This window comes from Lissotriton vulgaris, chromosome 12, assembly GCF_964263255.1.
Source record: "Lissotriton vulgaris chromosome 12, aLisVul1.2, whole genome shotgun sequence".
NCBI classification, from domain to species: Eukaryota; Metazoa; Chordata; class Amphibia; order Caudata; family Salamandridae; genus Lissotriton; species Lissotriton vulgaris.
The window spans coordinates 210,157,964-210,182,404 of record NC_141700.1 but is presented as its reverse complement, the minus strand read 5'-3'; positions in this window follow the sequence as shown (position 1 = coordinate 210,182,404).

Below are 24,441 nucleotides of genomic sequence, written 5' to 3'. Positions count from 1 at the left end.
AGGGAAAAGCCTAGCGGACAACTTCTTAGAGAAGTGCGCTGTACTCCATGCACCAAAAATGCTGAAGAACTTACAATCGATTCTAGGCTTCCTGAATTTCGGAAGAACTTACATTCTAAATTACGCAGAGAGGGTTAAACCTCTCTACAAATTAATTAAACCTGATTTTAAATCAATCAGCGGGACTCAAAAACACACAAAAATTTTGAGATCACTGCAAACAGACATGTTAGCAAAAACAAAACTAGAAACACGTGACAACACACGCAACCTTGTAATCCGAGTCATCCCAGGAAGATGCGGATTCACGTACCTGACCTCTAATGAGGGAGAAAAGGTACCAAAAGCTTACAAATCTCACTTGTACACACAAGCAGAAAAAACATTCAGTCTCACAGAAAATACTGTGAAAGCAGTAAAAACTGCAATAGCAAATGAACAAGAACTAGCACACGGCAAAAGGATCAATGTCCTCACAGCGGAATCCGCCTTCGAGGCGCTATTCAGCCCAGTAAACCTGCCTACAGTGTCACTGGCTCCGAAATGGATACAGTGTGTAACTTCTCTTGGCGTGGAAAATGTGAAATACTATTTCGCCCCGCACATGGAAAAACGGAATGATTTAACTTATGAACAAGAATATCCTCTGCCAATCGAAATGCTGCCTCTCCCACAGTACGCCTGTATAATCTACACAGACAGATTTGTACAGCACTACAACGTAGAAAATAAATCCTACGATGAAGCCTGCGCGATTGTTAATAATAAGTTGCAGAGCTGAATTCTGATAATAAGTTGCAGAGCTGAATTCAAAATGATTTCAAAGATGACACAGGTGCCACAATCAAGCATAAAATGCTTTGGAAACATGTAGTTCTTTTACAGAAAGAACTACAAAAGACTCATGTGATACACACTCTGAGTCATCAACGTGATGGCGTTCACGTTGCAGGGAATTCATTGGCTATTGCAGCCACAGCGGAAGCAAATAAACCGGCTTCCGTAGCCACAAAAAAGCGTTCAGAAAAATACATAGACGGGGAAACCATGCTGGCAGTAAAAACGTCCCTAAATGGCGACTGTGCAGCACTACCCGTGAACTATCCACTCAATTATGCATACGTAATCGATGCGAACTCCATTCCTTTTGCTCAGATCCCTGGAGTGGGGGATAGGGTAATTCCAAACATGATCCGGAGAAAGTTATTAATAGCAGACGCACACATGGGTGAAGGTCCAAGGCACATACAGATGAAGGAATCTCTGACCGAATTACAGTCAGTATACTGGTGGCCGGGAATGAGCCTGCACCACTATAAATATGTAAAGAACTGCCTGGACTGCGACAGAGATCGCAGCAATGAGTCAAGCGCATTAATGCCATGGTAGGCATAATGCTTTCTATATGCCATCCTGCGTCCTATTAATTATTAAGCCTAAAATTCACTAAAAAAATATGGCCCCAGCGCTCGGCTGATGCCAAAACTGTTATAAAAGATCTGCAAGTCTTTATCGGCACATACGGAATTGCCATGTTCCATTTTGACCAGGGTCCTGCTTTCAGCTCTCGAGCTTATAAGGAGGCCATGGCCAGTATGGGCGTTGGGTTGCGATACTCTTGTCCATCACACCGCGAAGGGAACAGTGGAGAAGTGTGGCTCAATGGTTAGAGCGGCAGACCTTGATGCAGAACGCTGGCCAGGGACCAGGGTTTGATTCCCGCCTTGGCGGGATCGGGCTTAAATTCCTCTGACCGGATATTCTCGCCTCAGTGCCGAATCTAAGCATGAGCCCCACGCTGCAACTCTGGGCAATAGCTTGCTTAGTCTCCACAACGGCCCCCAATGCACAAGGGATGCCTGGCTACACCATGGGATGCCCAGGAGTGGACACCTCACAAGGAAAAGCCAGGAGGGGTTCCCTTGTGGTAGGAGTACAAGCGCCGGGATGCCTCCGGGTTACTGTTCGCGCTATACAAATACAACACATTTACATGTACATTTACAGTGTAGTGGAAAGAAAAAACCGAGACATAAAGCAATCTATAACGGCGAAGGTATTAGGTTCGGGTGATGGGTTGGTCAAACATTTAATAAGTGTCCAACTTAGTCTAAACAATTTGCCAAGAAATTCTCTAAAAGGTTTCAGCTCATACGAACTATTGTTTGGAACTAGAATGCATGTTCATGACCTCAATAGTCAGGCATCAGTGGTAAAAGATAAGAATAAAAACTTTGACATCAAAGATCGTTTGGCTGTTTTACAGGACTTGAATGAAACAAGAAAATCCTTAAGCAACATAAAGTTAAAGCAACAGCCAACTACCACTGAAGAGGCACCACCAGCCCCAGCAAGACCTGTCTGGATTCCAAAGGTTGGGGATCTAGTCAGAGAGAAAATAGAGGTGAAGAAGGAATTTGGGCCTTCTTACAGAAAAGCAGAGCCTGTCTTGGCAATCAATGGAACAAGATCAGTAGTACTACCGCCCCTTGCTGGGTAAAAAGAGAACAGAGTTGTATCAATCGACCTGGTAAAACCACAAGCATGTGGCCTATAATTAACAGTAGGCCCAGTGGACTCCCGAGAAACAACAGAATACCCAAATTTGCAACAATCCAAGAGGTTCAAACTGAAAGACTAATCACATTTGATAAACCTGCAGTGCACAGAGAGGGACTACGCAATAATGCCATGGAACTCGTGCCTCTTGAAACACAGATTGAAACAGTTCGTCATGAAACACCAGTCTACAATGATGTGGCATCAGAATGTGCTACCGAAAGACAGATGGAGAAAACAATTCCAGCAATTGACAGAACTGCCTCTGGCTACTTCATCAATTTCGATAACTTTTCTGAAGATGAAAGCGACCTTGAAGTGACGCCAGAAACTAAGACTTTCAAAGAAAAAGCAACAGAACTCTTTCATCAAATCAAAGAAGTATACCTAGATGCACCATTGATTGAGCATTGGATTATCTCAGGGGTACTCATACTCCTACTATGCATAATTTTAGTTTTCATTTTAGGAAAGTTTATTACAGTTCAATGGACACAGCAAGTCAGAACATCAACTTAGTTCTAAAACCACACAGATCATCCCACGTGAAGAAAAGAGAACTATCAACAGTAAATGTCACAGCAATTCCAATACCCGGAGGGGTAGTATGGGACAAAACTGACTATGAAGTATATGGTCCAGTCGAAATCCTGAAATATCCACACCAGTTCAAGGTTTCATTAAGTGACTTTGTAAAACCAAGTACATTCTCTGATGATTGGGATTTTGAAAGTATAAATAATATGATGTCTGATTTAGTGTTGTGAGCGAGATTTACAGAACATGATTATTTACAAGGTTTGTCTAATTATGAACAGATGTACTGCTTCTCACATTACGGAGACCATTACTTACATAAATCTGCACAACCTAGAAATGTTTTTAAATATAACCAATGGGAACATTGTGCTACTCCACCTAAAAGCCGTTCGAAAACGTTCTATGAGAAATTCCAGTACTTCTCAGGGTTTAACACAAGTGATGCAGAAGCGTTTTATTATAAACTGTTGGATAAAACAGGGTTGAAAACAATGCTGACAAATACTATATTGATATATTCAGAAGCATTTTATGAAAAATGATGACATTTGGTTTTGATTTTTGGAAAAATAATATTGAAACAAAAACCATCTGGGGTACAAAAGATTGGCAGGTACAAGGCCTGGAAGCATTATTTCGAGTCTGCATGATCCCAGAACAAATAATGTTCTTAAATGACACAATTCACCAAACAACCTGTCTTGGCCTAGCTAAGATTAAAGACCTTACCAAACCGTCTATTCCAAAGTCAATACCTGATAATGTAACCACAGATATTGAAATAGACGTATCTAAAATTTTACATCTAAACAGAACACATCCTGATTGGAAAAAGTGGTTAATCTTGCCTACTGACACGAATAACTGTCAAGATAGATTCCTGAACAAAACACAGGGGTTAACAATGACCAGACCAGACCCTAGATACTGCCAGAGACAACATCCAGGGATAGAAACAACATACAGTGTAGGGAAACTGTGCCTTGAATGGCTAGAATCATCCACACTGGCAGAAATTAAGCAACACTTATCTTTACTTAAAGATGGTGCTGATTTGCGCGATTTTATTTTGGGACCACGCAAACAGCGTCAAAAACGTTTCATAGCGGCAAGTGTATATGTGGCTTACAACGAGGCTTGGAAAGTAACTCAAATTGAAACAGCTGAAAAAATACAAGAAATTGATCGTATTAATTTGGAAAAATCACTTTCTGTTGTGGACAATGGGTTAATGACTCTGTCCTCCAGAATATATTCACTGGGATAATCACAATTCTGATAACAACTTTCCGATTTAAAAATTGCCTTGAGTATATACCGACTGGCCAGTATGAACGATTGGGTAAAGGGTACATTAAGTCAGCATGGAAACTACCATATACCCACACATGCTATAGTGACAGCAACAAAAATGTATTTCTTAGTGGTGAACACTGCAAACATTCACTAAGCGGTATACTTTTGTGCCAGGGTATTAATTTAGACGGTAGCTCGAGACTCTGGAGTTTTTAGGGATTCTGCACAGTAGTCGGACTGCAGTGTTCTGGACAAGTTGTAGTCGACTGACTACCGCTTTTTTTGAGCCAAGGTACAGAATGTTGCCGTAGTCAAGCCGTGATGTTATGAGGGCATTGACTACGGTCTTTTGAGTGGAACGGGGCAGCATCCAAATGATTTTCCTCAGCCATTTAATGATGGTAAGGCAAAGGCCGACAACTTTGTTGGCCTGTTGGCTCATGGAGAGGGAGCTATCCAAGATGACTCCCAGATTACGAACTTGAGTCACTGGGGTAGGAAAATTGCCCATCTGGTTTGGCCAGTGTGAAGGATTCCAAAGATCTTGACGTTTTCCTAAGAGAAGAATCTCTGTCTTGTTTCCATTGAGCTTTAATTGGTTTCTTGTCATCCAATATAGGATATTTTGAAGCCCTGATTTGAGGAGAGATGGGGATGTTGGACAGGATTCAGATAGGGAGAATATAATTTGGGAATCGTCGGCGTAGGTCATGAGGGTAAGTCCAGATTTTTCGGCTAAGTCAGCTAGGGGTCTGAGGTAAAGATTAAAAAACAGGGGACTCAATATAGATCCCTGAGGCACGCCGTGGGGGGCATCAGGACCCAGATGTTGCAATCAGTGAAAATGATGGTACCGCCAGCACAAAGCTCGAACAACTGGTGGATACACTTACCATTATCATCAGCAGGCTGGATGGCGCAGGTTAAAATGGTCATCCTACCCAAACTCCTCTATGTTTTAGCACCATTCCCAGAACACTTCCCATGACTTTGTTTAAAATGATATGCACGCTTATAATTAAGCTGATATGGGGGCAATCAAGCTTGTGTGTGTCTTGCGACTCTTACCCTTGACTACAGAAAGGGATGCTTCAGTGTGGGATGTATGACGTTATAACGCATACCATTACAACTACCTACCATTACAACGCGACCATTACAATGCATACCATTACAACGCATAGCGCTTAGAGGTGCTGGATAGTGGTAAGTATAATTTACTATTCCAACTCCAGTCCCCGTGGACACTAGGGAAGGTGTTGGATAGTAAATTATACTTATTCCCTATCCTAGAGCGCCCCCCAGCGCAATGCGTTGTAATGGTATGCGTTGTAAAAGTTGCGTTGTAATGGTAGGTAGTTGTAAAAGTTGCGTTGTAACAGGTGTATACCTTCAGTGTGCCTTATGTATACCTCTATTATCTCTGCGCACAGGCTCAGTTTGATTTTTACTGGTACTGCACTCATGACTTTGTCCCACATGTGGCTGTGGTGTATGGTGACGCCCATCCTGTCCCTTTAAGATCTGTACTAACTCACACAAATAGGGGAACTCCCGGCTCAGAGATTAACACAGTAGATACTACCATCGCTGGTTGGCAGGCATTGGGTTGTAGGGCGGGCAAACCTCCGATATACTCTCTGCTACTGCCTCTAGCACACCATGGTGGGATCTCAGTCACACAGGAGATGATCGCAATGCATGCTCTCGCCCGAGCAGGTGTTGTTGAAAAGCAGGATTTGTTCTCTGGTGGAAGATTCATACAACAAGAGGATCTTGGGTACATACAAAATCAGATCCCTTTTTTTCATCTTCACTATTCTCAGGCTTGCAAAGCACTACAGGCACACTACCCCATGATCCCAGCAGAACCCCCGATGCTACAATCACTACATACACTACTTACCAGCCCTACCAACACAAATTGGTGACTGAGCTTTATAGAGCAGCAAGAGATGATGTTCTGCCAACCCAACTCAAAAGTCTGGAGCAAAAAATTGGACCCGCCATTAAGAGTTAAGGACTGTGAACACTGCTGCCACTTAACTACGGCACTAACTTCGAATGGCAATCTCAGAATAATACATATCAAATACCTGCACCAAGTTTCCCACACGCCAGCAAAAGTACACAAATGCGGTCTTCGAGAACACAATAGGTGGAAATGTTGCAATACCTCAGGGGCGGATTTCTGGGACCTGGCGTGGGAGTGCACTAAAGTAGCAAAATATTTGTTAGAGGTAATAAACATGCTACATGACATAACAGTCCTACCCAAAGACTACACACCGCAGGTATATCTATTAGGCTTTCTCACGACTCTGAAGGGAACTATGCGCAGATTTGTCCAAAAAGCATTATTGCTAGCTAAGCGTAGGGTCTCTCTGTGCTGGGAGAGCCGTGTATGTCCCACAACTGCTTATTGGTTGAAGGACCTGGTGTGCTGTCATGAAACTTTAGTTTGTTATGCGGAAGAACTGCCCACCCTTTCTAGACCCAAGGATATCTGGGAGCCACTAGTATAATATCTTCATTCAATCAATCAATCAATCAGAGTACTTGTAAAACGCGCTACTTACCTGTGAGGGTCCCAAGGCACTGAGGGGAGGGGGGTGCTGCTACTGCTCGAAGAGCCAGGTCTTGAGGAGCCTTCTGAAGGTGAGTAGGTCTTGGGTCTGCCGTAAGTGGGTAGGGAGGGTGTTCCAGGTCTTGGCGGCGAGGTAGGAGAAGGATCTACCGCCGGAAGTCATCTGTTAGATACAGGGGACAGCGGTGAGGGCAAGGCTGGCGGAGTGGGGGTGTAGAAGCAAAGTCTGCTGTTCAGGTAGGCTGGTCCGGCGTTGTGGAGTGCTTTGTGTGCGTGGGTGAGGAGCTTGAAGGTGATCCTCTTGTCGACGGGGAGCCAGTGTAGGTCTCTCAGGTGAGGGGTGATGTGGGTGTGGCGGGGGACATTGACCATCAGTCGGGCGGAGGCGTTTTTGATGCGTTGTAGTCGTCGTAGGTGTTTGGCTGGGATTCCGGCATAGAGTGCGTTGCCGTAGTCCAGTCTGCTACTGACAAGGGCCTGTGTCACCGCTCTTCTTGTTTCGGTGGGAACCACTTGTAGATCCTGCGGAGCATGTGGAGGGTGTTGTAGCAGGAGGAGGAGACAGCGTTGACCTGCTTAGACATGGAGAGGGAGGAGTCGAGGATGAAACCTAGGTTGCGTGTGTGTTCGGTGGGTGTTGGTGCTGTTCCCAGTGTGGTTGGCCACCAGGAGTCGTCCCAGGCTGAGGGGGTGGGTCCGAGGATGACGACCTCTGTCTTGTCAGAGTTCAACTTCAGATGGCTGCTCCTCATCCAGTCGGCGACAGTGTTGGCAGTGTGTAGGTCCTTGGTTGAGGGAGAGGATGAGCTGGGTGTCATCGGCGTAGGAGATGATGTTGAGGTCATGATGGCGGGCTACTTGTGCGAGGGGGGCCATGTGGATGTAGAACAGCGTCAGTCTCAGGGATGAGCTTTTGGGGATGCCGCCGATGATGTCGGTGGCTTCGGATCAGAAGGGTGGGAGGTGGATGCTGTGGGTTCTGCCAGCACCGTGGTCCAGTCGAGAGGCTTCTAGAATGCCTGTCTTTAGAATGCGATGGCAGACCGTGTCGAAGGCAGCTGACAGGTCCAGGAGGATGAGAGCTGATGTTTCGCAGTTGTCTAGTTGGCACCTGATGTTGTCAGTGGTGGCGATGATGGCTGTCTCGGTGCAGTGGTTTCGTTTGAATACGGACTGGGACGGTCCAAGATGTTGTCTTTCAGGTGGCGGGCTAGTTGCATGTTGACGATTTTCTCGATGACCTTTGCCTGGAAGGGGAGCAGGGAGATGGGCCGGAAGTTCTTGAGTCCTTGGGGTCTGCTTTGGGCTTCTTGAGAAGGGCGTTGATTTCCGCGTGCTACCAGCTTTCCGGGAATGTCACTGTTTCGAAGGAGATGTTGATGACCTTTTGTAGTTGGGGTGCGATGGCTGCGTCTGGTTTGTTTAATAATTGGTGAGGGCACGGGTCAGACGGAGATCCTGAGTGGATGGAGTTCATGACCTTGCATGTCTCATCGTTGTTGACGTTGGACCAGGAGGTCAGGCGGTTGGTGCTGGTCGTGTTCACAGGGAGGGTGGAGTCTGGCATAGTCGGGTCGGTCGTGGTGTTGAAGCTGTCGTGGATGTCAGTGATCTTGCGGTGAAAGAAAATGGCTAGTAAGTTGCACTGTTCTTGTGAGGGCGGGATATTGTTGGCGTCGGTGCTGGGGTTGGAGAGTTCCTTTACGATGCTGAAGAGCTCTTTGCTGTCATGTGCGTTGTTATCCAAGTGGTCTTTGAAGGAGGATCTCTTGGATAATCTGATGAGGTTGTGGTGTTTGCGGGTGGCGTCCTTGTGGACTGCTTGGTTGTCCAGTGTGCGTTTGTGGAGCCATGTCTTCTCCAGTTTCCGGCATGCTCTTTTGGAGGTCTGAAGCTCATTGGTAAACCAGTTGGCTCTCTTGTTGGTGTGGCTGTTGGAGGGTTTCTTGAGCAGGGCGAGGGTCTTGGCGGAGTTGTTGATCCACTCTCTGAGGTTGCAGACTGCGACGTCTGGGTTCCTGGGGTCGGGTGGTGGGTTCTTGGCGAGGGAGGTGATCAGCTGCTCTTCAGTGATTTTGCTCCAGCAGCGGCGAGGCAGCTGTTGGGTGTGGTGGTGCGTGGTTGGTTTCTTGAAGGTGAAATGGATGCAGCGGTGGTTGGTCCAGCGGAGTTTGGTGGTGTGGTCGAAAGCGACGTGGCAGCCGGTGGAGAAGACGGGATCCAGTGTGTGGCCGGCGGCGTGGGTGGGTGCGGCGATGAGTTGTCTGAGGCCGAGGTTGGCGAGGTTGGCGATCAGGGTGGCGTAGTTGGCGTTGTTCTCGAGGTGGAAGTTCACCTACATGGAACTGGCGCAATACCGGACTCTGATTAATAATTTACCCATGCTGTAACACTTTTATCAAATGAGAATAACAAACATACTTAATGCTTGCAAGCTCAGACTGTGTGTCTAACTGTAATACTCAATACCACATGTTCAAATGGTTGTTTTAAACTGACTGTAATATACCGTACTACCATGTATGTTTTGTGCACAACTATCAATAAAAAAAGTTTTAAAAAAAAAGGTATAGGTATCTTGTCTGTATGTACATATTTTGTTAGTGAGGATGGGGAGGGTGGAGGCAGGGACGAGAAAACGGGTGTCTGGGTGTATCTGTGATGCTGACGGGATGTCTTCCATTGGGGGACCCCCGGAGGAGGGCTGAGTTTTGCCCCAGATATTGATACTTCTTAGGGAATACCTGTTAAATCCCCCGCTTGGAGCCTCCGTCAAGCCTTTTTTACTGATGGGCTGCCGTTCCTCTAAGTTATGCCCCCCCTGCTGACTGATCCCAGACCCCCAACTCCCATTCTTTCTTCTCCTTACCGAGGTCATTGGGGAGTTCTGTGCATCCTCATCTGTTACTGCCCCACACTCTGCAACAGCATTGTTTTTGGAAGCGAGATTCAGGCAAATGCTTGTATGCCTGGCTTGGAACAACTAGTCCACAGCTCCTGCTGCCCAGAAAGCTGATTCTCGCTGTGGCACATCGGCCCCTACCAACCAGTGCTTCAGCCTCAGCCCATGCACTCCCTGCGTCGACCCTACCATTGCGTGCCGAAAAATGAAACACGGAGAAAACACACCACAGGCCCGAAACCCAGCCGACCCCGCCGGCACAGCAAGAAGACCGAAAATCAGCACTCCATTCCGGACACTTCACCGAGATCTAACACATCTGTGTCCGTAAGTATGTGGGTATTTGCCGAGAGTGGAGGACAGAGCTCACTGCCAACTCTAACTTGAGGCTGCCATGTTACCCATCATACTGGACTTATCTTGGATACACTGTATTGTTAATTATTTATAATAAGAGTGTCCAGTGACCATTGTAAATTATATTGTGTTTGTTAGTATTACTACTTAAACTGCAACAATGCAATGTTTCACAGATGCTCTTTTTGCTTCTTTTCTTTTAAGGGACACAAACAAGAGACAACATCACGCACAGTACAGTCAGACAGAAGGCCGGTGCACGAAGTGAGGACGCGTGACCCACACATCACACAGACATCTCTTTAAATTGTGTAAAGCTAAGGGCCACAGCTAATTGACAGCTTCAAGGTGGCCCTAAATAAAGGTAATACCAAGAAAGTGGCCAGTGAGAAGAAGGAGCTTACCGCCACTGGTATGTCGACACAGATCTTCCTTGAAAAAAACTGTGCCTGCTGCACCAGCCTCTGGGGAGCAAACTGGGAGCAGGGCGAGGATCTTCCGCTCTAAGTATAGCCCAGCACGTCAATATTATATTAGCACCTATGCACAGTGTACAATACTTTTTTAAGAGGAACATTATTGTCAGCATCATCTTTTAGGAACTGTATTGCGTCAAAGGTTACGCTTGTCCAGTTCGTAGCTCGAATAAACTTCATTTTCAAACTTTTACTAGCCCCTCATTGTTCTGATTAATTCAATTTAGCACTGCTTATCACATTTTCTCTATTGTCTCCCTTCTTGTGTACTAGTAGTCTAGTCTCTGGTGACTGACTAACTTTTTTAAAGATTGATTATAATAACAGAATTATCTTTGTTTTTATTGTAATTCGTTTATTTGCTTAGTTCCATGCAATGAATAGTCCTTATCCTAAAATTCTAATGTGCCTAGGGGGGAGTGAGACATTGCTTTTGATGCTTTCTCTGTTAGTGCACCAGCATGCTGCTACTACTACCACCACAATGGCACCTTGGCAAACCATGCAGCCCTCTCTTAATCTAATCAGGGGAGAGAACTGTGGTTGATTGATTTATCTTTTAACTGCAATCATTCTATGGAAAATAGAAATTCACACCCCCAACATGTCCTCTCCTTAGGGGATAATATAGTTGCAGACTGCAGAGACTAGGAAGATATCAAATATAAAGTAGTAAAACCACAACTAGTCCACTCCTCTCTTTGACCCCAACCAATGTCCCAAGTAGTGTCCAAGTCCTAAAATTAACCCTGGGCGGGCGTAGTGTTGCCTACTTCGCCCTTTGCAAAGTAGGCAAAGCAGGCAACACTAGGCCCACTCCTTGGGCGTAGCGAAGTTGCCCGCCACCCGCCTCCCTCCCGCCCTCACTAAATGCTTAAATTAGCTAAAAAATGAATTATAAAACCACTTACCTTGTCCGCTGCGTCCCCGGGGCTCCCTCTCGTTATCGCGCCGCCGGCGCCGCCGTCTTGGATACTAATGCGCATGCATGGCCACCTGCGCATGCGCATTTCTCGCGAGAAATGCGCATGAGCGGGCGGCCGCGCATGCGCATTAGTATCTAAGACAGCGGTGGCGGCGGCGCGATGACGAGAGGCAGCCCCGGGGACGCAGCGGACAAGGTAAGTGGTTTTATATAATTCATTTTTATGCTAATTTAAGCATTTAGTGAGGGAGGGAGGGAGGGAGCCAGGTGGCGCGTAGTGGGGCTATGCAAAGTGCGTGGGTGGGCGTAGTTTTTTGCCCACTTCGCGTACCTTTGCGAAGCCCCACTACACCCACCCTTACCTAAAATTAAATAATCCATAAATAAGATCCCAAAAATCCCCAACTTCTACATTCCCACCCTCTCCCTACAACAAGCCACATCCACCAAAAAAAGGATTAAAAAAGGAACAGAAAAGGGTACTAATTGTGGGCTAGGAGCTTCTTAATGTGCCTCTTCATTGTATCTAACCATTCCTCCTGCCTGGCTTCCAGGTGCGCCAGCTTCTGCATAGTGCTGCACTGAAATGCACAGAAATAAGGGGTGCAGCAGTGGTGGAATGTCAGCGGATGGCTGCCTTTTGACCAAGGTGACGATGCACTGATGGTACAGGGACCTGGCTGTGGCTCATGGCATCTGCAGCTGCTGCCTCCTCCTCCTCCAAGGCCACAAGCAGCTGCTACTTGGCAGTGATTGCCTTCAGCTTCCTCTGCTGGGTATGGGCTAATAACTCCTGCCGATTAGGTGGTGTCGGATCTGCAGGAGCAGATATATCAAATAAGAAAAAAGACAATTTGTAAACAATGCTCTTGGCAAAACACATACAATTATATAATAACACAGTAGTACTACATTTACTGGTATCCCCGGACCACTCAATTTTAATGTGATTAGAGTTTCAGGCTTTATGCACTATCAAGTATACATGTCTTCTTCTCCCTCTTGTTGAGCTAAATTAATGTAGGCATGCTAGCTCAGCTGGCACCCTAGACAGACATACTTGTGTTGCGTTACTTTGCTACGGTCTACAGGTTGGGCAGCTGTACTAGACAATTATCTTATTACTATTATGGTCTTGCTTTGTTAAATAAATGCCTCAATTTCACCTTGACTACAAGGCAGATGATCAGTACTATGAATGATATATGTAATGTGAGGTACTACATAAAAACAAATATGCAGACAGACATTCAACGGTCTACCTGTGCGAAAAGTAGTGCACTACATTACATGGAACAGATTAAGGAACAGGATATTGTATTTGGCATGTTCATCACAGACTATCCCATCTGCAAAATGCAAAGGCACTTACTCTTAATCCTGCTTTACTCCCTGGTTTCACCCTCTGTCAACACATTTGACAATACTTTCTTTCCAACTAAATAGATGTGCTTGGAAGTAAGAAAAATAAATATTAATTTAATCTACTGATGGTAAATTAGAGGGGTTAGGCCGGATATGTAGACGTTTCACTGATTCTCTCATCATGCAGTGCCGAAGCCTTTGCTAGTAGTGAATCACTTTGTTTGGCAAATGTTCAAAGGGAAACATTTGAACTGACGTAATCCGTTATGGAAGCTATTAATAAAATATATAACTTAGCCAGATGAAAGTGGCGCATGCGAAGAATGTTTTTTTCAAATTTTACAGTATGCTGGGACAGAAGGAACTTAGGAAAGGAGTTATGTACTAGGAAGTGACTGAGTAGGCACTGGAAGTGAAGGGAAACACAAAGACTTTTTTCATTGCTGTTAGATCTGGGGGTCTCTAGTTGGCAATGGTATTCACATTTGTCCAAATAGGGACCCTTACTTCTAAGTCAGGGAAAGGGGATTACACTCCCTAATAACCCCTTCTCACTCCCTTGGTAGCTTGGCACAAGCAGACAGGCTTATCTCAGAGGCAATGTGTTAAGCATTTGTGTATATATACATTAATACAGTGAAAACACTACAGATGGACACAACACAGGTTTTATAAAAAATAGGTATTCTTTATATAGACTTAAACACAAGACCACAAATGACAAAAATCCACAATACTACACTTAAGATTACTTAAAAGGTGATTAAAGTCTCTTAGTTCAAGTTGTTGGTAAATGCGACAAAGTTCTCAACAAAGTACCTGGATGCGTAACGCAAAATAAACAAAAGGCTCGCAAAAGGGGAGATGCATCGGTTCAGTGATCCGGGAGAATGGTTGCGTCCTGCCTCAATGCTTGCGCAGAGTAGGGGACTCGCCGTGAGCCTTACCGGTGCAGAGTTGATGCGTAGATTATCGGCTTGCGGGCCCGTTGCGGTGGGAAAGATGGCGCATTTATGCGATGCGATGATCCGGTTGCGATGCGAGAAGATGGCGCGCTTAATGCGGCGATGCAATGACGATGCAATGACGCCCTGGCAGCCTTGTGACGACTCTGTACTTTGGAGCCACGACAGGCCCTGCGACACGCTTCTCCGGTGATGCGAGGTCGACTATCTCAATGGCGGCACGCTTCCCCGGTGATGTGACAGCAGGCAGCTTCGATGAACACACGCTTCCAGGGAGATGCGGCGAAGGCTCGCTTCTCCGGCGTTGCGATGATTTCAGCTGCGGTGATCTTCTCGATGCGTCGCGCTCCCAGCTCCCAGCGGCGCACAAGTGACTGGAGTCAGAATTCCCAGCAAGGAAATTCAGGAGGGTGCTGGAGGTAAAGTCTTTTGTCCCTGAGACTTCAGCAGGAGGCAAGCACAGTTCAAGCCCTTGTAGAATATTATGTAGATGAACGTTTTTACTAAGTTCCTTTTCCTTTCCCTTGGCAATGAAGCAGCCACTGCAGGCCAACCCAGCAAACAGCACTCTGGCAGAGGGGCAGTCCAAATTCCTGCAGCTTCCTTGATTCTTCTCCTTGGCAGAAAGGTTTCTTGTCCAGAAGTGATCTAATTTCTTGGGATCAGGGTCCCAATATTTATTCCCCAAAATCCTTTGTTCTCTGAAGGCAGAGAGCCCTCTGCCTAGTCAAAACCAGTTCCTTTCACTGTGCAGGGCAGAGACATCAGACGCCCCACAGGATGTAGAGCCAGCAAAGGGAAGATACAGCTCTGGAGCACTCTGTTGACATGATTTCCCCTCTCCTTTCACAGTACAGGGCAGAGACATCAGACAAACCAAAGGAGGGTGAGCCAGCATTCTAGAGGGAAAGCCCAGCCCTATGCAGGTCCCAGGTGCAACTCTCCCTCCCATCTAGATGCAGATCTTTCTATTCACCACTGGGCTGCCCCAGCCTGTCTCCTGGAATCCCCTAGCCCTGTCACTCATAAACCCAGACAAGGAATACACAACCCAGCAGAGGCAGGCTCAAATGGTTAGGCAAGCAAATGCCTACTTTGTAAAAGTGGTATTTGCAAACACAGAATATTAAAATAAACTTCACTAAAAGATGTAATAAATTAGTCTGAGTTCCAGCATACTAAATTCAAATTTCTACCGTGTTCCCTGCCTCAGCAAGGATTATAAGAATGTAATAATCTAACTGCCCATTCTGGCCTATGTGAACAGGTACCCTTTCATAGTGAAAAACAAAAATGGCTGTAATTCACTATTAGAACATGCTACACACATCAGCGCATGTCCTACCTTATACTTACAATGCACCCTGCCCGTGTGCCTACCTTAGGGGTGACTAATATGAAGCAAAGAGAAGGTTTAGAGACTGGCAAGTGGGTGCACTTGGCCAAGTCGATGTGGTTGTGCTAGACAGCTCACATGCCTTGCAATAGCAGGCCTGAGACACACTTTACAAGCTGCTTCTGTGGGTGGCACAACCTGTGCTGCAAGCCCACCAGCAGCATTACAAGCCCTAGGCACACATGGTGCACTGTACTAGGGGCTGACAGGTAAATCAAACAACCCAATCATGGAATAACCAATTAGTACATTAATTTGACATAGGGAGCACTTGCACTGTGGCACTGATAAGCAGTGGCACAGGGCCCAAAGCATAAATCCAGCAAAAACATATCAAACCAGAAGAGGCAATCCATCAAAAATGTAAGGGAGACTCACGCCAATTATACCAGGTCTACCAATTGCCATAACTGTTGTACTCATTTACTGAGGCAGACGCACATTGCACAGCCAACAGTGCAGTGTTGCCGATGTAACCATGCAGCCGATAGGTCACCCATAGATGTCACTGGTGAAATGCCAAGGGTAGGGAGGGCAGGAAGGAGGTGATTGATGATGGGTGGGTAGGAAGGATACATAATATATATCATGCTTGAAAACTACTGTGAGTCAAGGGAGTATTTTGGAATACCACTGCAACCCTTTGAATCAAAAACCTTGATGAAAACCATTCCAAACAAGTAAAGATGAGAAGAACTCCATACAGAGGAGCACCCTTGTACCTTGTTTTTTCTTCTTCCCAATAATTTTTCCATTCATCATTGCATTGTTCTACTAGTATTTTTTTAATTCTTCACCTACTTCTTTGCTCCTCACCATTTAAGTTTTATATGCTCTCAATCCCGTCTTCACCATTGAAAACCATCCGCCCATATATCCATTCATCCAAACATGTCTCTCAGTCTCAACAAACCTTTCACCAACATACATTTGTCATTTATCCATCCATGCATATTTTTACCCATCAAACTCACCAGAGGATTCCTTTCACCCATCCAGGCAGGTATACTTTCACCTGTATACCCTTTAATCCATTCTTTACCCACCTATGCATCTTAATAGCTACCTATAGTATATGCATCCTTTCACCCATGCTTCCTTGTCTTCCAGCCATATTACTTTTCATCCATCCTTTCGCCTTCCAACCTTCTTTCCCTTTTCCATCAACCCATCATAGTTAAAGTTCTTCATGAAACTTTCTCTGCTAAGTCTAAGATAGAAGAGGCCTTTAGTTATTCAGCTCCACTCCCGCTGTATATGCTAATTAAAGAGGGGTTTGTTCAACTGTTCACAAGACAACAGTACACTCTTGCGGTGAGTATATATAATTGTCAATAAGCAAGCAATATGACTTGCCACAGCCCAACACTGCCTCACTCCCTACCGCTGCAGCATCTGCTGACTGGCATGCACCACAGTCACTGCTGGCCCCATCACTGATTGTCCGTGCAGCTAGAAAAAGCATTACACATTTTATAGATCCCAGATACGCCTCCCCCTATTAATTTCTCCTATGCCAAAATAGTATACACTACACACATCACTACAATTAGGATACAGAATACAGACAGTATCTTCGACTAAAAGATCTGGTTGAGCATTTTGTTGGTGGCCATTTTTGAAAAGCCTCAAGACAAACTGTAAGGAGTGGTAGAGCTATTGATGAACCTGAGTTTGGACATTGGACAATGGAAATATGGTCTTGGTTTGCAAATGCAATGGGGCCGTCCTCCACATACTGCCTTCCAGCGATGGTGCAGGGGCATCAGTTCACTACCTGCTGCTATTGATACTAGAACTAACTAAGAAAACACAACTTTGGGGTGTCCAACTTGACCATGGCCACTCTCTTGTTTACTGATTGAGCATTAGAAGTAAAATAAAGCCTTCTCATCTCAACATGCATGTGCAATCTCTAAGGCAGAATAGTAATAGTATGTGACCAATGGGTTCTTTGAGTCTTACAGTACCACCACTAGGCCATCTACAAAAGACAATTTAAGGGGAGAGGGAACACTGACTAACACAGCAGAAGAAACGAAGCTACTGACAGTCTAGTACAGAGACACTTTGAAGTAAAGTACAGACGCTAGGAATATTTGATAATTCAGGGATAAAAAATTTAGAAGGGGATAGATTGAAGTGGATTTGGAAAACAATTAGGAAACTGGTAGAAATGATTCAAAATAAGGAGCAGTAAAAAGTAGGGAAACAAATATTGATGTTAACAACAGGAGGACTTACTGGGGACAACAGAGAGATCGACTGGTGAGGAATGTTGGGACTGGGAGGCACCTCCAGGTCCCTTATCCCACCTCAGACCTCTTCGCGCCACTGAATTCAGCAAATTGGTTGGTTGCCACTGTAGAAGCTACAAAAAAGACTGTAAGAATTGAAGTGAGAAGACACGCACCACTAAATTACTAATACAAACTACCACTATCTTAGTGACAGGACAAAAGAGTCTCTGCATTACTTCTCTTACATAATCAGAACAAGCAAGCTCCTACAAGTACAATTAGGTAGCACCAGGAACCTGTCTAGAATAACGATCACAAAGTACAATATTAGTAAACTTAACTCACCTGCATGCAAGCAGCATGCTTGCTATTTGGAAAAAATATTAGCGATAGAATAGAGCACCCAAGTAATAATAATATTAATAATTAGCTACTCACCAAGCCCCATGACCACAAGCCCTAGAAGGTCTAGCCGGTCCTGCTCTTAGTATAGCATGTCAGCTGATTATGGGTGTGCCAGACCCCAGAGCAGCTCCTTGTTGCAAGTGAAAATGCAGAAACAGGAATGAGATGGAAGGAAGTAAAGTGAAAAAATTAAGTGAAAAACTAAGAAAAAAACACACAAATGTAGAAGGAAACATAAAATACACACTCAGAAAGACAAAGGATAAGATGATGTACAAAAAAGATGGGAAAAAAGTTTTAGAAACTAAGGATTACAGAGATTAAGGAATGGATGAAGAAGTAGGCCCCAGCACCATAAATAGAGTGAGGAACAAGATGGCTGCACCCATGCGTTACTACATGGTGCAGTTTGTGAGATATTTCCGTTGTACGGCGGAAACATCATGCCAACGGGTGGGACAAGGATCTCTGGCCAATAGAAGATCTCCGTGTAGCGCTGCAGATTTTTTTGTCATTCCATGGAGTTCCCCATAGCAAGGCTACTCAAACTCTGCCCAGGTTTATTTAAAATACTATTAGCATAACATGATGACATCATTTGGTAATCCTGCGATACTTCATAGAAGCACTCTACTTCTCAAGCTCGTACTCTGGAAAATTACCTTAGACCTGCTTATTTTACTGAACATGAAATCCCCAGCCTAAACCCACCACCCACAAACCCAGTGACCTACACATCTCAAAAACCCAAAGGAGGATACATTTACCACCATACCCCCTACTTCTCCACCCCATGCATATGACATGTTCTGGCACCTGACATTGCTCGTGCCCTCTCTGAAGGAGAGGGGCCCTCCCTGCTCCTACCGCTACATGACTATCTGAATAGCTAGACTTTTATTAACTAAAAAAAAAACTAGTAGAGGAATTAACTCTCCAACTTAGACAAGAAATCCTGAGCTTCTTTGACATTTTAGAACAAATGCAACTGGTCCTGCACTAACACCTTCAAGTTAGGTTTTAGGTTGTTGTATCATGGATGCCTGGGCCCCTGAATTTTGAACAAGCTCACAAGTCTTAGAAACTCTCTGCGACTCCGAGCTACAGCAGCAGGCATATCTGAAAAAATACAAAACTGAACATTCTCAGAAGAGAAAGAATGATTGTTCTTGATTGCATTAGTCGATATCTGTTATCTGATGTGATAGTCTGCAAAGTTCATAAGTGTATATTTAATATTGGGTGAGAGTTGAGCAGGACACGGTGGGCCGCATAATACACAGATCTCCTGACTTCAGGCAGCACATCGGCTTTGATAAATGAACTCACCTATTGGGGCATGTTCTGATTTTTGCTCCCCTCTGGAATGCCCACAAATCACAAAATTGTACGTCTCACAATTCCTCAATCTTCTTTTGAAGGTGGCATGTGTTTTATTCAATAATGCACATCCCTTTCTGGGCGGATGTCACCTCATTCTCAAGGTGTGTTACCCTGGTTTCTGCCCCCTGGATTCCAAGGTGTAGCAGTGCCATTTTCCCCTCAATTTGAGTCTATTATGGAGAGCTGCATTCTTTTGCACCTGTGATACCTTCAGCTCCTGTATTTTGATCAATATAGTGTCTATTACGGCCTTGATAGCTTCAGAGTGAATGTCCCCATGCAACAATTTACTACATATTCGCCCATATTGATTATGGATTTGCCTCTCTGGTCCTCTTATGTGACTTGACTGCCTCAAAGCTCATGGGAGGTTCTGAAGGAGGTTATGAAGCTGCACAAGAATCTCACACTGAAGAATATTGTTGAAAAAAGAAGCTTTCTTAGGCATTAACATAGATAATGACTCTGATTCATGTACAGCTTTGACATCAATTGGAGACTCACAAAGAGAGGATAGTCTTCACGCCTCGTTTCACTCATTACAGCCTCCAGTGTGAGCCCTGCTTGTTTCCCATTATTGATATCTATCAGCCCCGAGTCATGGAGGATCGCCAAGAAATTGGGAATCAAGCCATGTAGCTACACAGAGCCCTATCAGATGCAGCTTCCTTCCCCCCTCAACTGGGCACTTGTCCGGGTGGCATTCATCAATGCTAAAGTTTAAGAGTCCATTCTCAATTGTTTTCTACGATCAGCACGAGCTGTTGATGACCTAGCCTGAATACTGTGCCATTTTGATCTCTGGGAGTAAGAAGTATTAGCAGTAGAAGCAGCTGTTCCCTTTGGTAAACAACCCTGACAATGAAACCACGCCCCCACACGTTGTTACAACACGGTCTTACACGATCCAGCGCCCCCCACCGCAAGTGGATGTTGGGGTAATGGTGTGTTGTTACAATGAAGTCATTGTAACAATCGTGTTGTAACAACATGCGGGGTGACGGGCAGCAGGAAAAAGAGTCATATTTGATCCCTTTAGATGTTGTTGCATTCTATGGTTGATCTTATTCATCCTCCTTTTGTTGCTTATGTTTATTGTTTTCCACCCTATCAAGGTCTTGATCACTTTGAGCTAAACTACTTTCCTCACTCCCCTCTGGCCTTCATAATACATTTTTCCTGAAGCTCTGTATGAGGCTCTTATGTCAGCATTGTTCCCATTATTTCCACATTATTTCCACAGGAGAGTTTGCCATAAATAAAAAACAGACTCCTTAAAATCAAGCAGCCCACCAAGTCAATGAGTGACAACCAGCCTGGCTCCTCTTGAGTGCTATACACTCACCTCTATGCTTAGGGACTCGGGTTGCTCTGTCTCTCCTATGTTGGATGGCAATGGGCTTCTGTTTGGCCTCTCACACTGTAGATCAAGAGAGCCATAGCATCATCTCCATTCAGAGTCAAAAACAGTGAGTAACCAGTACCGTCAGATCATTAAGATCAGCAATCTCCCTCCTCCCTCCTGTATGTGCCACTCTACTGCACGCCACAAGCTGCTGCTGATCGCAAGAAGCAGAAACATGCTGAGCAAGGGAAGGGAAAGCCTACGAGCAAGTCAGTAGCAGATCATGCAGGCTATGTCTGCTGCCAGGTTCTTCACTGAGCTGACGTGCTCACATTGGAGGTACCTCGCTTATACTGCTAGTCAGTTACTTTTCAAACTCTTTACAATTCAATATTGGATGGCTTCTATCAGAGGACAGAAGGAAACATCTAACAAATTATCTTTTGTCCAGAACATGGATGTTTGTAGCATCAGTGCAAGCACTGGTAGTGGTATTACCACACAACTCAAATTGATACATTTTAAACACTTTACATCACAAATATATTGATGTGAAAAGGGTGCCATGAGGCCTAAGGATATTTATAATTCCCTCCTATAAAATCCTGATCCAGAAATGCTGGAAGAATGGGCTGATAATTAAAAAAGCTGCTCATTCACAATGATAAAAATACTACTAAAATATGCCCTGAATGACAGAGTTAAATTACTAGAGGAAATTGAAAGATTAAGTCAAGACCTCAACAACAGCATGTCAGAGGAGATGTTTAAAGAGTTTAAAAAGAATTTGCACATAAGATTGGATAAAACTGAAATGGTAAGATAACCAAATATATTTTTTGAGAGATTATAAAGATCACATTCAACAGGAAATATGATCATTTACACAACAAATCATGGTCTTTTGGTGTATCATCTAGGGAATCAAGTAACCTTTAATCAGCATCTGATCCTGAGTAGAAAGAAATTTTGGACATGGATGCTTTGGATGTATCGGATCCAAACCTTACACAGGGCCAGCAGCTAGGGTCTAGTAATCATTTTCTAAATACATTCTAGCTTTTAAATTAAGGAAGGACAGAGTTTGGTATGGAACAAAACTGTTCAAGTGATTCAGTTTGGGAACATAACTATGCCTGGGATCAAAGGCCATCAGTATGTAGGGACTGAGCCACCACACCACATCAGTACCTATGGGCCCAAATACAACTAGCCCAAAGTGCCCTACCAGCCCTGCTAACCTTCCCAGAGTAAAAGGAAAAATGACACTCTAATCCCCAGGGGAACCATGGAAACAGATCATCACCTTACGTTTTCTCACCCAGGCATGCCCTCAAAAAACAAAAGAGAGACACAAGAAGTTTAAAATATTTATTGAGACTATTGTGCTCTATTGGGAAACAACTTTGCTGCAATAAGAAAACTTATTCAAATGAGAAAAATAATCAGCATTATGAGTGTTATTATAAACAATTAAAAGCCCTATCATGGCTAATGATATACTAACCCAAGCCTACCTTCACTACGTGAGTGCAGTCATATAGCAGTGATCTCTGGGATTAGCACCAAAGCCCATATCTGAGATTTGTAGCTATCCAGTCTGAAACTCAGATGATGCAAAGCTGGTACGCCTGTTCCAGGACCATTGCCTCTGCTATAAATCCTCCCCTCTGTTTTAAAAAAGCAAGTTTTGGTTTTCAGCAGCTACACTTTTGTGTTGTGTCTAAATGTTAAAATATGTTGCTGACCGATGACAGAAAAAACAGGGCATGGTGTTGTTTGAAATTGTACGAAATGTTCAGACTAAATCGTATTGTATATGCTTTATTTCGACAACTTGTGCCATCAAAGCTCCTAGAAACAATTTCAACTAAAAAAATAAAAAAGGATTACAAAAGTGCAAATGGCATGTAATACAGAGATTGACCGGAAAGTATGCACAAAAAGTCCATACAAGTGCACTATTGCATCATTATAGATAATACAGTTGTCAATGGCTATACAATGGAATCTATTTCAAAGTACATTTATAAACAAACAAATGGTTATATTAAAATCGATAAAAATGTGCAAACATAACAATCCTGCCCGATATGGACGCCATAAAAAGCACAGAGTGGGGCCCCTAATATATGCCTGCTAAAAGACAAGTTGAAGCCCTCTTTCAGGGGACAGATAGTCTAATATAAAGGGCCAGTACTTAAAATGTATTCTTAATGGAGGATTAACCACCCATTGGACAGAAGGGACATTTGTTCGCAACTTCTGTGGTAAAATGTCAGGCCACTCCTGGTAGGGATTTTTTTCTGATTAGCCAGGCGCGGCTGAGGAACTTGGCCACATCACACACAAAGGGAGCTCTTGTGTCAGACCTAAGAATGCGCATAGCAACTCGATGGTTCAGCCTGCCCAGCTGTTGGCACATTGGTTTTAGCGATTTGGACCTTGGTGCTTTATTCGCCAAACAGACAAACATAACATGAGCAACACACTCTGCAGCAAGGGCAATCTTTAGATGTCTGCTTGGGCGGGTGCCATTTTCCAGTTAGTGCGCAGACAGGAAGTGTACCAAACCTAAAATAAATGTACAACATCCTGTCCCTCACTACCTGAGGTATATCTTAGTAGGGCTCAAGGGCTCTAATCTGCTTGTGTAAATAGAACTCTTCCGTCAATCTACCCAAGTTGAGCTTACTGATTTCCTGGCTGTCCACCCAATCTCAATACAACCATTTGAGCTCCTCTTTGCTTGGTGGATCTTGCCTCTCCCAGTGTCCTTGAAATCTCAGAGATGTCAGTGTTTTCCTAATATTTGATATCCAGCTAATTCTGTGACTAACATCCATGTGTATGACCTTGGTAAGTGCTTCAGCATAATTTGAAAGTTCGGGGGTCTGCCTTATATGATCCCAAAAAAGCAGTAGACGGAGCTTTGCTATGTCTCTGATCGACCGCCTGCCCATATAAAGTATTATAGGTGTTAATGTGATGTTACGGAGAGCATCGCCAAGTCCCTCAAGAACTTATGTTCAGATATCATCAACATTGTCAAGCTCCCATAGCTCAGCTCCATATAGAGCTGTGCTAACTGCTTTAGCATCATACACTGTGAGAGCTGGCGCAATTGGCCTACTTTTTGAGGAGCAATGCTCATTACCTAGTGCTCAGACCACACGTTTCTGACCCAAGAGCATATTAGCAAGGTGAGGCCTCCATAGCATTTTATCGGAGAGTCGGACGCCTAGGTAGTCAAAGGTACTGACTCCCTCCAGGCGTGCCCCCCCAGCACAAGATTGCTTCTAAACAATTTATGGGGGTTAAATGTCATGAACTTGGTTTTCCAGGTATTGATAATCAATCCCCGGTTATCACAGAAGGATTGGAATCTATTAAGAAATCTTTGTAACCCTGCTGGGGTCTTAGACACCAGGAGGGTATTGTCAGCAAACAAGAGGGTCGGTACCTTGTCGCCCTCCAGGGTTGGTGCATCAGCTGGAACTTCTTGCAAAAAGCGAACCACCCCGTACAGATATAAAGAGAACAGGTTGGGTGCCATGACACAAGCCTGGCAGACTCCCCCATTAACAGAGATCCGCTCCATCAACTGGCCTTGCTTCCCCCATCTCACCTAAGCATTATTGCCCTCATGGAGCCAGACCAACAGGTTACGGATAAAAGCAGGAATACCCATGTCTCCAAG